General features: G+C 50.4%; 1 long non-coding RNA gene across 3 annotated transcripts; it reads left to right on the top strand.

The window, feature by feature from the left end:
• Nucleotides 1-4,218: 4,218 nt before the first annotated feature.
• Nucleotides 4,219-6,436, top strand: LOC109451721 (uncharacterized). 3 transcript variants are annotated; one of them, XR_016021449.1, is made up of 3 exons: nt 4,230-4,670; nt 5,827-6,083; nt 6,301-6,436. It is a non-coding gene; the product is annotated as an uncharacterized LOC109451721 (long non-coding RNA). The 3 variants fall into 3 exon arrangements; XR_016021448.1 differs by having other exon boundaries at nt 4,219-4,670; nt 5,827-6,436; XR_012489530.2 differs by lacking the exon at nt 4,230-4,670 and adding an exon at nt 5,352-5,713 and having other exon boundaries at nt 5,827-6,436.
• The last annotated feature ends 7,701 nt before the right edge of the window (nt 6,437-14,137 follow it).

The following is a 14,137-nucleotide window of genomic DNA, read 5'->3' as shown; positions in this document are numbered from 1 at the left end:
GCCAGCTTCCCGCTGGCATCCGTGGGTGTGCTGAGAACAAGCTATGGATTTCTATAGAGACTGTCACCATGGCACTAGGGGCCTTATTCTGCTATTTCAAGAGGAAAAGAAAAACAATCAAAAGGTCAAAGGAAGAAAATCGACCATCGGGCTTTTCAAAGCATAAATATGATTTAATGCTTTAGCGTGTGCCTGGCACATTAGATGCTGGCCACAGCAAGACTGGCCGAGAGGATTAGTAACCCGTACTGCAGCCCCAGGAGTTCTGTGCAAGGCTGTCCATCCACGATCTGATTTCTCCTCACAACAGCCTTGCAAGGGCAAGAGTATAATGCCACGTTGTCAGTGGGGGAAACACGAGGCTGAGGTAACTTGCCAGAGTGCAGACAGGAGCTGGACTCAGGACAACGGTACTAGACCAGCCTGGATTCTAGCTGGAAGTAGAGGGTACACGCTGGGCGGGGGCGGGGGGGGGATTCTGAATATGACGTACTTCAAGGTCCATTCACAGAGATGTGGAGTGAGTTAGGGAGCCAACCGGGGTTTTTGAGGCGCTGGGACGAGCACAGGAGCAAGGAAAGGAAATAGCGTCTCCAACCCAGTGGGCACAGCCGGTGAGGAGGGGACCCTGGATTCAGAGCAGGCGGGAGTTGGGCAGAGAATGGATGGGAGAGGTGGCAGATGGAGAGCTGCGGGCACAGGTACGCCTACTGACCACACCTGGGCCATGGTCTCCATGACCCCACTGGTGCCCAGCCCCATCCAAGCGACTGTGAATGGAAGGGAGATGCTTCCCTATAGGAACTGGCCATTCCTGCACTAATTCTGGGTAAGGACCCCCTAACCCAGTGGCTTTCACTAATAGGGCCTCTTTTTTTGCTTATGAATCTGAGGACCAATTGTGCCCTCGGAGTTCTCCTGGGCTTGGCTCCAGGCTGCAGGTCAAACCAGGTGTGCAAACCGGGCCATGTGTTCCTCATCCTAGGTCGACCTGGGGACATTATTTTCCCGTCAGCCATTACGGGCACAGAAGACTGATCCACACAAGCACATTTAGAGCCTCTGCCCCTCGTGTCCACCCACACCCCACGGGTCAGCGTGAGTCTCTTGACCAAGCTCAACAAGAGCACCATGGGAGGCACTGAAAATGCATGGGGAAAGGGTATGATGTATGATTCTGTTACGTGGGAATGAAGAATGAGAAGCAATATTCCAATCTATTACATCCCCCAAGGAAAATTAAAATGATAGCATCAAAAGAGGAATAGACGTAGGTTCAAAAGAGCCAATGTCCCCACAGCGACCCCACACGTTATTCCTTTGGAAAGCTGGAGACGTTTGGCGGGCAGGTGAGAGCACGTTTGCTGGATTCCTTACTTGCCTTGTACCAAGACTCAGGGTACTGGCTAGTGACATGGCAGAGGCTGGAGGGAGGAGGTCTCCACTTCAGACATCAGGACTCCAAACTCAACAGTGTGCTATTCATGACATTTATGAATGTCACAATGATCAAATTCAGGGAAATTACAAAGTTAGATGGCCACAGCCTAGCTCTGGGTCCTGAAACACTTGGAACCCCCCAATCTTGTGAATGGCGTGTATGAGAGACTGAATCCAAACACATGACCTTCACAGAGGTACTGGCAGGTCCAGCCCATTGGGACTCAAAACATGACCACACAGATACAAGCTCAGGGGATTTCTCTTCGTTCTGTGTTTCTAAGTGTAGCCCCTCGCTGAGCCTCAGCTGTCTCATCTACAAAATGGGGCTAATAAGGCCTACTGTGGAGAGAAGTGCTGAAGGTTAGAGCAACACTGTCGGTGCCCTGAGCCTGCAGTCTGCGAGGGGCTCAGCACTCATCGGGCGTGGCTTCCTTGTCACTGTGACAGCAGATATGCCGGTCACCTAGCGGTGCTGGTTGACTGAAAGATCACACTGTGTGGGGTGTGCCCCACAGGAACGCTGACAGAGCAGGCGCTCACCATGGAAGGTCAGAAGCCAGCACACACTGCCCTCCAGCCCCACTCTGCACTGGCTCACCGGCTTTAGGTGCCTGGCTTAGAAGGAGACTTGGATAAAGGGTAGCATGTCCAGTAACAGCCACAGGAAAGGGAACTCAATGTCCTTTCTAACGAAAAGGCGGAAGGAATAGGGGATCTTCAAGGAGGACGAATCACAGTGCAAATATTTGCCAGTGTGGTATTGAAAGGAGTGACTTCTATTTTGAGAACGTAGCGGGCCGTTGGATGAAAACAGCAAGCAATTTGGGATTTGGGCTCAAAGTGGAAAGGACTCTGAACCCATCACAGTTGCCTGAGTTTGGAATGTACTGCCTCATTCTGATGTCAGACACACCCGTTCAAATCCTGGCCTCACCGCTAGGTTTGCCCTGTGTGACCTTGGGCAAACATTTTCCACTTCCCTGGGCCTCGGCCTGGATCAGAGTTTTGATCACATCAAATGCTAAGGAAGGGGCAGCAGATGACAAACACCCCGACTCTGCCTGCCAATAAGAATCACCTCTCCCTCCAGAACCAGGGAGGAGGAGAAGCCACATGAGAGGAGAATCTGATGCCCTTGGCATCCAGGGAGAGTGAGACAATGCAAGAGGGTCGCTGTGCTTCACCACCTCCCTGCAAGACGGCAGGCTCGAGGGAGAGGACACTGTTTGGGCTGTCCCTCCAGGACCCAGCAGTGGACCTCACACAATGGCAGCCTTTGATCATTATCGGTAAGAAAGAAAGAAGGAGGGAGCCAGGGGGGAAACAAAGAAGAACATTCTATGTGCTAAGCAGTTCTTTCCTACAGCATCTAATCTTCCCAAATACCTGACAAACTGAGAATTATCATCCCTCATTTTCTGAGTAAGTAGAAATTAGCAAATTGCCTTTTGCAATTTATGTGACCTCGGGCAAGTTACTTCACTTCTCTGTGCGTCAGTTTCCTCATCTGAAAAATGGAGGTGGTAATAATAATACCTAGATCATAGGTTTGTTTCCTGAGTACTTTGGCACACGATGAACTCTAAGCAAATGCAAGGTATTATTACCATGTTGTAAAGGGCGGCTTTGGACTCAAAGCCCAGACTCTTTGACTAGAAGAGTCTCTGCCATACCATGCACGTCCACAAAGAAAGACCTAAGTGGCTCCATCAGTGCAGTCAATGTCGGCTATATAAGTTAATCCTCAGCTATCATCCTCTCCAAACTCTAGGCCGGAGCACCAACTGGATAAGCCACCGATGTAGAAGTTGCTCTCAGCTGAATTTTTTGAGAGGGTGGTGAGACTGCAGCACAGCGCAGAGAGGAAAAATGACTGTCACAAAATCACACCAAAGCAACACATGCGATCGTGGGGTTCGTGATGATGACAACCCATGCGTGTCCATGAATATTGGATCGAGTCAGCTTCCAGGACTGTGGCCTGGAATTTTCAGGCAGGCTGTGGTTTGGGCTTGCGGGAGTGAAACTGACTCCGGCACCCCGGCATCCTTCCCACCTGAAATATCTGCCCCCCAACTTGGAGCAAGGGGTGGATCAACCGGAGAGAGGAAGGGGCGAGGAGGACGAGAAGCACTGCTCACCACCCCCACCCTTCCCTGCTAGCGCGCCCCAAATGGTTAGTGGTTCCCCGGGCACTGATCTGGGATGACACCATTAACAAAGGCCAAAAGCCACTTAGCCTGCCAGGAAAGAGCAGGGAGAGTGTGAGCCAATCCCCAAGCCCCAAGCTGTCTCCCAGCCCCTGTCAGGGACAGTCTGGGGGCAGCTCAGGTTTCTGGCTGAGTGACCAGGACAAATGAGCCTCTCTAAGCAGATCCGGTTACACTCCAGCCACGCCCGCCCAAGCCAGGGACACTCAGCTGGAGGAGGTCGCTTTCTGGAGACCCCAGCGTGAGGGTGTATGCTGCTACTTGAAGCTTCACTTAGAGGAAGTGTCGGGTTTGAATCCTGCCGCAGCCCCTTGCCAGCTCTGGGACATGAGCCAATCACATAGCCTCTCTGAGCCTCAGTCTTTAGTGTCAGGTGGATACAAGCACCCGGCTCTTACATGTATCAGGAGACACAAGGGGGACCCGCCAGGCAAGTTACTTAGCACAGGGCTCGGCTCGCTCTACGTGCTTAATAAATACGACTTCCTTCTGTCATTTACTACCACTGCTGCTGTTTAGATAGCGTGCTCCTAGGAGACAGAATGTCATGGGTACCAGCCAAGGTCCTCTTTGCGACACCCGAATGGAACAATGAGATAGTCTAGTGCCCAACCATTTCTTAGAGACTGAGACTTTGGGGCCCAGATCAGCAACTTCCTCCGGCCACACGATTAGCTGGTGGCACAGCTGAGCCTAGTCCAGGCTCCTGAGCGCCTTCCTCGCCCCCTTCTCCTCCCCTTCCTCCTCCTCCTTCTCCCCACATCGTCCTCCTCATCGCACTAGCCCGGGTACAAAGTGTGTTCATATGTATCTGTCCCCGTCATACCGGGCGGCTGCAACCCCAGATTTGAAGCCACATGCAGAACTAAGGGCACCGGGGCCCCTACAGCCTCGACTCATTTGCCTGCGTCCGCCTTTCTTGCAATGCATTCTGGGAAGCTCCTCTGAGATCTGGGAAGCCTTGACACTTAGCACCCTTCTGACCAGCTGCATAATGTCCAGAAGAAATCAGCACAGGTAATCTTTCCCAGACTTCAGGGCCCTGCAATTTCAGTCCCAAACCTCAATACTATCTGTTCTTCACTGCCTGCTATACACACATCTGACACCTGTGTTTCCCTACTTAACACTTGCACCACCCACGAGATAGGAACTGCCATTTTCCAGGCGGGGACACAGAGGCTCAGAGAGGGAAAGCGAGGTTTTCACAATTCCAGGCCTATCATTCCAGTCCCAGTGGTCTGTGAGTCACTTCTGCCACTGGTTGTTACTCATCTGACGAAATCAAGGGTCTGGGCCACTTGTCAGACCAGGGACACTTCTGAAAGACGCACCCTGAGTTTAAAGAGCCACATCCTTGCCTGAGAAAGAAGAGGAAGGAGCCCACTGCTAAAATCGATTTCACGGCCCTGAACCTGACTTTGTTGGGTCCCCATCAGACGTGGCTGCCAGGTAAAATATAGGACAACCCATTACATGTCCCCTGCAAAGTGTCCCGTACTTATACTAAAAAATTACTTGCTGGTTATTTGAAATTCAAATTTAATTGGGTGTCCGATACCTTTATTTGCTAAATCTGGCAACCCTACCGTCCGAGCAAGGAGATTAGCTGTTCCCTCGGTCCCAGGAGCTGATCTCACCAGAGAAAGATCTGCACGAGTTCACAGGTCTTGCTCGGTACCAAGGGAGCTTGGAGACTGCTGGGAGGCTGACCTGACGGTTACCCAGACTGGCTGGGAGGGACTTTTCTGGAAGCCGTTTAGCACAGTTGCCACGGAAGGGAAGGGTCTGGGAGAAGAGAGCAGAAGCTCACAGAGGTTAAGCTTCAGGGCCCCTCTTTGGTACAGGACCCCTTAAGGCCCTGGTTCATATGTGTAAACATCTGGATATTTCTTTTATTTCTTTGCTTTTAAAGACTTTATCTGTTCAGAGCAGCTTTAGGTGCTTTTTAGCACTGGACAACATCTCATTGTCTGGATGGATCACAGTTTGTTCATCCATCACCTACTGAAGGGCATTTTGGATGCTTCCAAGTTTGGGCGATTACGAGTAGAGCTGCTGTAAGCATGTGTGTGCAGGCTTTTGCGTGGACATTAAGTTTTTGGCTCCTTTGGGCTGATACCAAGGGACACGACTGCTAGATTGTACGGTAAAACAATGTTTGATTTCGCAGGAAACTGATGCAGTGTCTCCCAGAGCGGCTGCACCATTTTCATCTCCAGCAGCGGCGACTGAGAGTTCCTGTTGCTCCACGTCCTCATCAGCCTTTGGTGTGGTCAGTGTTGTGGATTTCAGCCATTCTGATCGGTGTGCAGGACAGTGTCTCCCTGCTGTTTTCATCTGCATTTCCCCGATGACCCTGACGACATAGGATCGGGAGTATCTTCTCATCTTCTCATGTGCCTCTTTGCCATCTGTAGAGTGTCTTTGGTGAGGGGCCTGTTAAGGTCTTCGGCTTTTTTTTTTTTTTTAATCAAGTTGTTTTCTTATTGTTGAGTTTTAAGAGTTCTTTATAATTTGGGATAACAATCCTTTATCAGATGTCTCTTTTGCAAATATTGTCTCCCAGTCTGTGGCTTATCCTATAATTCTCTTGATGTTGTCTTTTTCAGAACAGAGTTTTTCTTTTTTTGTTTCTTTTTTTAAGGAGGGTGCAGCTCACTGTGGCTCATGTGGGGATCGAACCGGCAACCTTGATGTTATAAGCACCATGTTCTAACCTAACTGAGCTAACTGGCCACTCCCAGAGTTTTTCATTTTAATAAAACCCAGTATGTCTTTCATGGATGGTGTCTTTGGTGTTGTATCTAAAAAGGCATCCCCATAGCCAAGGTCATCTAGGTTTTCTCCTAGGTTTTCTTCTAGAAGTTTTATAGCTTTATGTTTGACATTTAAGTCCGAGCTCCATTTTGAATTAATTTTTGTCAAGGGTATAAAGTCTATATGCAGATTAATTTTTTTTTTGCATGTGACTGTCCAGTTGTTCCAACACCATCTGTTGAAAACTACCTTTTCTCCATCGTATTGTTTTTGCCCCTTTGTCAAGGATCAGTTGACTATGCTAATGTGGGTCTGTTTCCGAGCTCTCTATTGGTTCCACTGATTTACATGTCTTTTCTTTCACCAATACAGTACTGGCTTGGTGATTGTAGCTTTATAGGAAGTCTTCAAGTTGGGAAGTATCAATCCTCCAACTTCTTTTTTCCCTTTTAATATTGTGTTAGTTATTCTGATCTTTCGCCTCTCCATACACACTTGCAAATCAGTTTGTTGAGACCCACAAAATAACTCACTGGGCTTTTGATAGGGATTGTTTTAAATCTATAGATGAGGTTAGGGAGCACTGACATCCTGACATTTATTTAGTTGTTGATTTCGTTCATCGGAGTTTTGTAGGTCTTGCCTGTGTTTTGTTAGACTTGTACCTAAGTATTTCATTTTGGGGGGTTCACATGTAAATGGCATTGCGTTTTTAACTTCAGATCTACTTGTGCATTGTTAGTATATAGGGAAGCAATGACATTTATATATTAACCTGGTGTCCTCCAGCCTTGCTGTAATTGCTTATTAATTCCAGGCTGGATGCTCTTTCTTAAAGAGGGATCACAAATTGCATGGTCTCCAGGGTGCCCCAAACCTGGACTGGGTCCTGGCTGAGATGGAAGCAGCTCTTCAATGTGAGAGACCAGTGGCCATTGCTGTTTAGTGAGCACCCACTGCACGCCCAGCCACGAGCACACTTCACCCTCACACCAATGCCCTGGGCCAAGCCTCATTGTGGGCAACCTACAGAAAAGTAAAATGAGGCTTGGGGGGGTGGAGTAACTCCCCCAACATCATACAGGTGGAAGGTGGCAGAAAAAAGGTTTGAATCTGGGTTGAGTTTCCTCCTTGCTGATGCCCCAGGGCTTGTGGCCAGGAGACAGTTGGCTCCCTGAGGAGGGAGCTAACCCCTGGGGAGTGGGGGGTGGGGGGTGCGGCCCTAGCCAGGGCCAGAGCAGGAGGTGGTTCCAGAAGCACAAATGGAAGTTTCAGAATTATGCTTAACAACTAAAAATACCATCAAGCACCAATTTTGTACTGGGCACAGTTGCTAGGAGACTTCACAGTCATCATTTCATTTAACCCTCCCAGCAAGTCTGCAAGGCCAGTGTGATTACGGGCTGCATTTTGCAGATGAGAGAACCAAGGCTCAGAGAGGACATGGCACCCAAAAGCACCGCGTGGGGAAGCAGAGCTGGGATTCGAGGCCAGGTCTTCTGAGAAGGGAAGAAGCTGACAATCAGGACAGAGGCGGGACTGGTCAGCTGTGTGAGGAGGTCAGGGACTCGTGTGTGTTTCCTATGTGACAAATGACTACAGACACAGTGACTGAACAACACAAGTGGATTATCTTGCAGGTTTGGAGGTCGGAAGTCCAACATGAGTCTCAGGATCAAATCCAGGCGGTGACTGGGCCGTGTTCCTTCTGGAGGCTTGAGGGAGGAATGCCTTCCCTTGCCTTCTCCAGTTTCTACAAGTCACCTACATCCCTTGGCTTGTGGCCCCTTCCTTCATCTCCAAAGCCAACGGCACAGCATCTTCCAAGAGGAGGAAACGAAGGCTTCCAAAAGTGAAACAAAGTTTTCAAAGTTCAGACACCTAAGAATAGTGGAAAGGGGATTCAAACTCAGGTCTGGGTGACTCCAAAACCTGCTTTCTTCCCAGAGGGAAATGAAGGAAGAGGCGGGTCCATTTTAGAGCTGGAAACAGTGAGGAACAAGAGGGGCAGTGGGGAAGCCAAAAGTGGAGACAGTAGGCCGTGGGCTGGCTGGGGGAACCCCAAGGTATGCGGGACAGGAGCCCACAGCATCATTTTGGATGATAAGACACAGGGTGACATCAGAAGTCTCAGTGGTTTGGGGATACCAGGTTTACACATTTGGGGCTCTTGTATTTTGCTTTCCTTTCTTTGTTTTCTTCCCTTTTCTTTGGGGAATAAGTCCCCAGGAAAGCAAACCACTGCTGAACCCCTGAACCAGGCTGCGTCTGAGATCGCCTCCCTCTGACAGACCTCCTCGGAGGGTCCAGGTGGTTCTTCAGGAAGAGAGCCACGCTGTTGCCCTGGGGCTTTGGGGCCTGTTTAGAAGAGATTTCAGTCGTCAGTGGCTTGGTTACATCTGCGTGGGGCCGAGGAGCTATGACTAAACCCTCATGAGGCAATTCTGGGGCCCACGTGGCACAGAGCAGCGGCCACCAGGGCCAGTGAGGCATTCTCAGCCTCTCTCGGTGGCATTGGTGGCTCCTGACTCACCGTGGGGCCTGCCAACAGGGCTGTGGGTGCAGCTGCTCCCTGAGCTCAGGTCACCGTGGGGGCCCCAAGCTCTGGCTGGAGTCTGGTCTCTCAGCCAGGAAGGACTCTTCACAGCATGTTCTGGGTATGTTTTAGGGCTCATGAGGGAGCTTCCCTGCCTGTGAAATGCCCCCTCTCAGCCAGACAGCACCTTCCTGTGTCCGAGATGCTTTTCTCCTATTCCAGTGACCTGGCAGCGTGCGCCAGTTTGAAATGCGATAGACTGAGTTTCAGGTCCTGGCTTTGCAGCTTCCTAGCTGTATGACCTTGGGCATTTCATCTTACCACCGGCAGCCTCTGCTTCCTCATGTGTGAATTGGGGGTGATGATTGCCACGCCTCACATTTGTTCGTGATAGCGCTGCAAAGCTGTGTAAGAACTCAGGCTCTGGAAAAAGATGTCCCTATTCAAGTTCTGGCTCTGCTGCCTGCCCGCAGTGTCACCCGGGGGGCCTCCCTTGGTCTTGCTAAGCCTCGGTTCCCTCAGCTATAAAATGGGGTTAATGATAGTATCTAACTGATGGGGTTTGCTGAAGCTCAAATGCCCCCACAGTGCCCATCAGCCCTTTAAATCTCTTCATTGAGGACCTACTCAGGGCCCTGCTGGAGATGCAAAGGCCCTAAGGAGGCCAAAGGTACTTACTCTGTCTTTCAAGAACACCATTGATTCAGACACAAGAAATTTTCTTTCATCACCCAAGAATCAGAGAAGATGCTGTCACATTAGTGGCAAAACAGCTCTTCTCTTTCCAAAACCAGAACTTTCCCGTGATGGCAGCAGGCAACAGGATGACAGGGCAGGGCTCTGTGTCAGCATCATGAAGGCTGGTATAGGAACTGAACTCACTAGTGACTACATACTGTCACACAGTAGGTCTTCACCTCCGCAGGGGCAGCTGGCAAGGGCAATGGCGGCCTCCACTTCCACCCAGAGGGACCCATTTCATTGTATCAGCAGATCAGCTGCGGGACATGCACCACAGAGAATGGGGGGTAGACTTAGGGCCTTGGTGTTAAAGAGACTGGGAAGGGTTCAAATCACATCTTGTCATCATGGCCGCTTTTTGCCTGGCTGCTTAGGCAGAAGCAGCTGGCATTGCCATGGCAACCAGGCAGCATCAACTTCCAACTCACCCCTGAATTTTCTATAACAACGGCAGAGCCACTGAAAACATGTTTGCAAAGTGAGAGCCATGAACAGAAAATTATACCAGGGAACTGCGGCAAACTGAAAAGGAGGGGTGCTTGTGTTTCCTCCCTTTTTGGTTAACCAAAAATGCAGCGGAAAGACACAGAATCAACCCCAAGTCAGGCCTGAGAGAAAGAAATGCTACTAAGCCTTGCACGTGATGAACTACAAAGAACAGAGATAACTGTTTCCACAGTGATCACACACACTAATTGCTGTCTCCCAGTCTGGGTTCGCTGCTGGAATGACGAGCTAAGGAGATGAGAAGAAAGGTGGGACGTGGCCATCAGTGGGGTGGAAGCACCAGGAACGCAGACTGGAGGGACTGCACGGAAAGGAGGGTCAGCAGATTTTGCAGCTGCAGACCCCCAGAAGGCTCGCCAGCACTAGGTGCCTGGCAACGGGAAGGCAGCTCCGTATCCATCACCCTCCCCACCTCTCCGTGGTCCTGGTCTCTCCTCGCCACGTTATAGCCAGCCACATAATTAGCTTTAATGTTTCTAGTAGCCTCGTTCATAAAAGTCAGAAGAAACAGGTGAAATTAATTTTAATCATATATTCCATGGAATCCAATGCAGGCAAAATATTATCATTTCGACATGTAATAAACGTGCAGCATGTTAACGAGACACTGTAGAGTCTTTTTTCTTACTTAATCTTAGGAATCCGGTATGTCTTTCATCCTTACAGTACATCCCAGTTTGGATCAGCAGATTTCAAGCGCTCAGCAGGCCCACGTGGCTATCATACTGGACCTTGCAGTTCTGGATACTGGAGGTGGAGGCTTGGTGATGTGGTATATGTGGCCTCAGGTCACCCAGCTCATTCACTTCAGAGCTGGGACTCCAATCCAGGACCGTGACCATGGGAAGTGGTCTGTGCAGTGGGGGCAGTGTTGGTAGGGAGGTCTGCTGTGGCAGGGTTTCTCAATGTCTAGCGACATTTTGGTCAGGGTTATTCTTTGTTGTGGGGGACTATCCTGGGCATTGTAGGACGTTTACAAGATCCTTAGTCTCTACCCACTAGATGCCATTAGCATCCTCTGAATTTGCGACAACCAAAAATATCTCCAGACATTGCCAAAAGGTGCCCTGGATGGAGGGCAAACTCATGTCCATTTGAGAACCATTATGTCAGAGTAAGACAGAGATGGGTGGGAGAAGTGGTGTGGTACTGACTCATGTAACCAAAATATGGGCAAGGCAGGGGTCTCAAGGACAAGCGGAATCAGCTACTGGACCACCACCGAAACATTCTCTCTTCATCTCTCTTGTTGCTTCTCTAGCTCCATCAACCTTGCTCTGCTCTATGAGGCTAGAACCAGGACTTCTATTGGGTCCCAAGCTCACATGTCTCAGCTTTCCCACAGAGAAGGAGCCTCGGCCTCTTACTATTGTATCCATTCCCAAACTCCCAGGGCAGGTCTCTGATTGGCCCAACCTGAGTCACATGGTCACTGCTGGTCTGGATGGGGCAGGATGCCCTGATCATATGGTCGGAGCAGGGGGAGCAGTTCACCCGAAAAAGTGGGTAAAAAGTTGGGAAGATAGAATAATGGCTGTCCCTTCAGGGCAGCAGGATGCCCAGGCGTCAGGAGTGAGAGAGGATTATGTGGGAGCAGCATGAGGGCTGACTCTCCTCCTCAAAAAACACAAGTACAGTAGGTGGGATGGAGCGGGCAAGGAGCCTGAAGCCCAGGATGAGACTAGTAACAGAATCAAGGTGATCTCTTCACTAAGCTTTGAGCTGTGAGATGCCAAAAATTTCTTTTTTTTCTTTGACCTTCTCCTTAGCATGGAGCAGAGCAATGGGCAGATAATAGATGTGATGGCTCGTTTTATGTGTCAAGGTGGAAAGTGTTGTTGGATAGATTAACATTTAAATCAGTGTTGGGTAAAACAGATGGCCCTCCATCACGTGGGTGGGCCTCATCCAATCAGCCAAAGGCTGGCCTCCAGGCGAGAGGGAAATCTCCAGAAGACGGCATTTGGATTTCGTCGACACCAGTGGCTCTCCTGGGTCTCCAGCCTGCCAGCCCACACTGCAGATTTTGGACACGCCAGCCTGCACAATCGCAGCCAATTCCTTAAAATAACTCTCTTTATAAATACACATCCTATTGGTCTATTTCTCTGGAGACCCCTGCCTAGTACAGTAAGTTTTCACAGTTAACACTTGGCAGGCGTGAAGACCTCGGTGCTTGTCAAAGCACTTCCAAATAGCTGGCTTGATTTGATTCGCACAGCCCAGGTTTTCTGCCCTTTCTTTGGGAACCTAGAGGCTCAGGAAGGTGATGACGTGGCCTATGGCCCATCCCCAGTTAGTGGTGGGGCCAGCCCTGCACACCTGAGTGTCCCCAGAGCCCTGGGTTGCCAGCGCAGCACAGACTTCTTTCAGCTTTCTGCGTCCGGCGACAGGCTTGGTTTGCTCTCCCCGGAGAAGGAACAACCCTGCTACCTGCAGCTTCTCTCCTTCTTTCTTTCATTCAGATGAAGTGGATGAACACGTCCCACATTTCGGGCACTGCACCAGCACTAGGGCTGGAGGCCGTTCCCGCCCCCACAAGCGTGCTTCCCAAAAGGGGAGCAGACAAACTGCAGCCTGTGTGTGGTCAGTGAGCCAAAGGAAGGCACTAGTTCCGGGGCCCTCAGGAGCACATGGGTGGGGTCCCTGGGGTCCAGGAAGGCCTCCCTGATACCAGTGGATTGGCAGAAATAAATGAAGTGACAGTAGGGGAAGGTGTTCTGGGGCTGAGATCCAGAGGTCGGTGAGCCAGGCCACTGGGAGAACGCACCTCAGCCCCAGGGCTCTGGGGACACAACCCTGCACAGCCAGTGCCTCTGAGGGTGCGGTGACTCTTGTCAGAAGGGAGCTCCTTGCAGCGTCACCGTCACCGGAAGGTTGGCTACTGCAAGGCTCCGGGGACCCTCCCCTCCCAGCTTTCCCTCTGCCTGGCTGCCTGCCTCCATCTCCAGAGAAGCAGGATTCATTCTAGGCCTGATTTATTAGTCTCGTCCTGGAATCATCCCAGATGCCGTCCCTGGTCTCATTTACTGACCCGCCTGAGGGCCGGGAAAGAAAATTCATTAGGCTGGGCAGGGCTGGCGGCCAGGCCCATATGTCTGGGCATCTGTCCTCCCTCCCTTCTCCCTCTTCTCCTCCCCTCCCCTCCCCTCTGTTCTCTCCCCATCTATCCTCTCCACCCGCAAAGGAAGGTCTGCGCCTGTGACCCGTCTCAGGATCACCAAGGCAATGCCACCACTGAGCCACCAGTGCCCAGGGGAGGACCCGACCAGGGAGGGGGAGGCAGGAGTTCCCTCAGAGGCTCCTTCACAGCCTCCTTCCAGCAGGGCATTCCCGGGCTGCGGAGTCCTCCTGCCCTGACCCCAGAAACAAAGCATTTTCCATTGAGGATGTGGAAATCCTCACCCAGTAACTGATGGCAGGCTCACCAGAGCTGCCCATTTTTATGCAAAAGGTGTGTTCCTGAGCTCGTATGGAAATCAGATTTCTGACACAGACTGCTACCCTTTAAGCAGGAGGCAACGGCAGGCTTCCGAAACATTCCCATCCCAACATGGGACAAGCGAGATGGAAGGAGTCCAAAATTCAAAATGTATAAAAATGTATACATTTATAACTAGCACATCTCACTCTTGATGACGTAAGTTAGAATTGCTTTGATTAAAGCTTATATAGGCATTTCCATTTTTAAAAGCAGATCAATTTAAAGAAAAATGCTAAGTAATTGACAGTTATAGAAGGTACACGGATTTGATTAAAAACAAAACTAGAGTATAGGACATCTTGCTTTAAAAGAACAGGGCAGTGAATGCATTGCCAAGGTTAAACTTGTGTTGAGCTGAAGCCAACCTGGATTAAGCCAGCCCGCTTTGTGAAGGGAAACTGCAACCCCAGGTAACTTGCTCAGCGACCACCTGCCCCTGCAGAAGGAAACCACTCG

This window comes from Rhinolophus sinicus, chromosome 5 (assembly GCF_057876585.1).
Source record: "Rhinolophus sinicus isolate RSI-liver-muscle chromosome 5, RSI-T2T, whole genome shotgun sequence".
Lineage (NCBI taxonomy): Eukaryota > Metazoa > Chordata > Mammalia > Chiroptera > Rhinolophidae > Rhinolophus > Rhinolophus sinicus.
The sequence above is the reverse complement of the archived record's forward strand: the minus strand, read 5'-3'. Positions and strand labels throughout refer to the sequence as shown.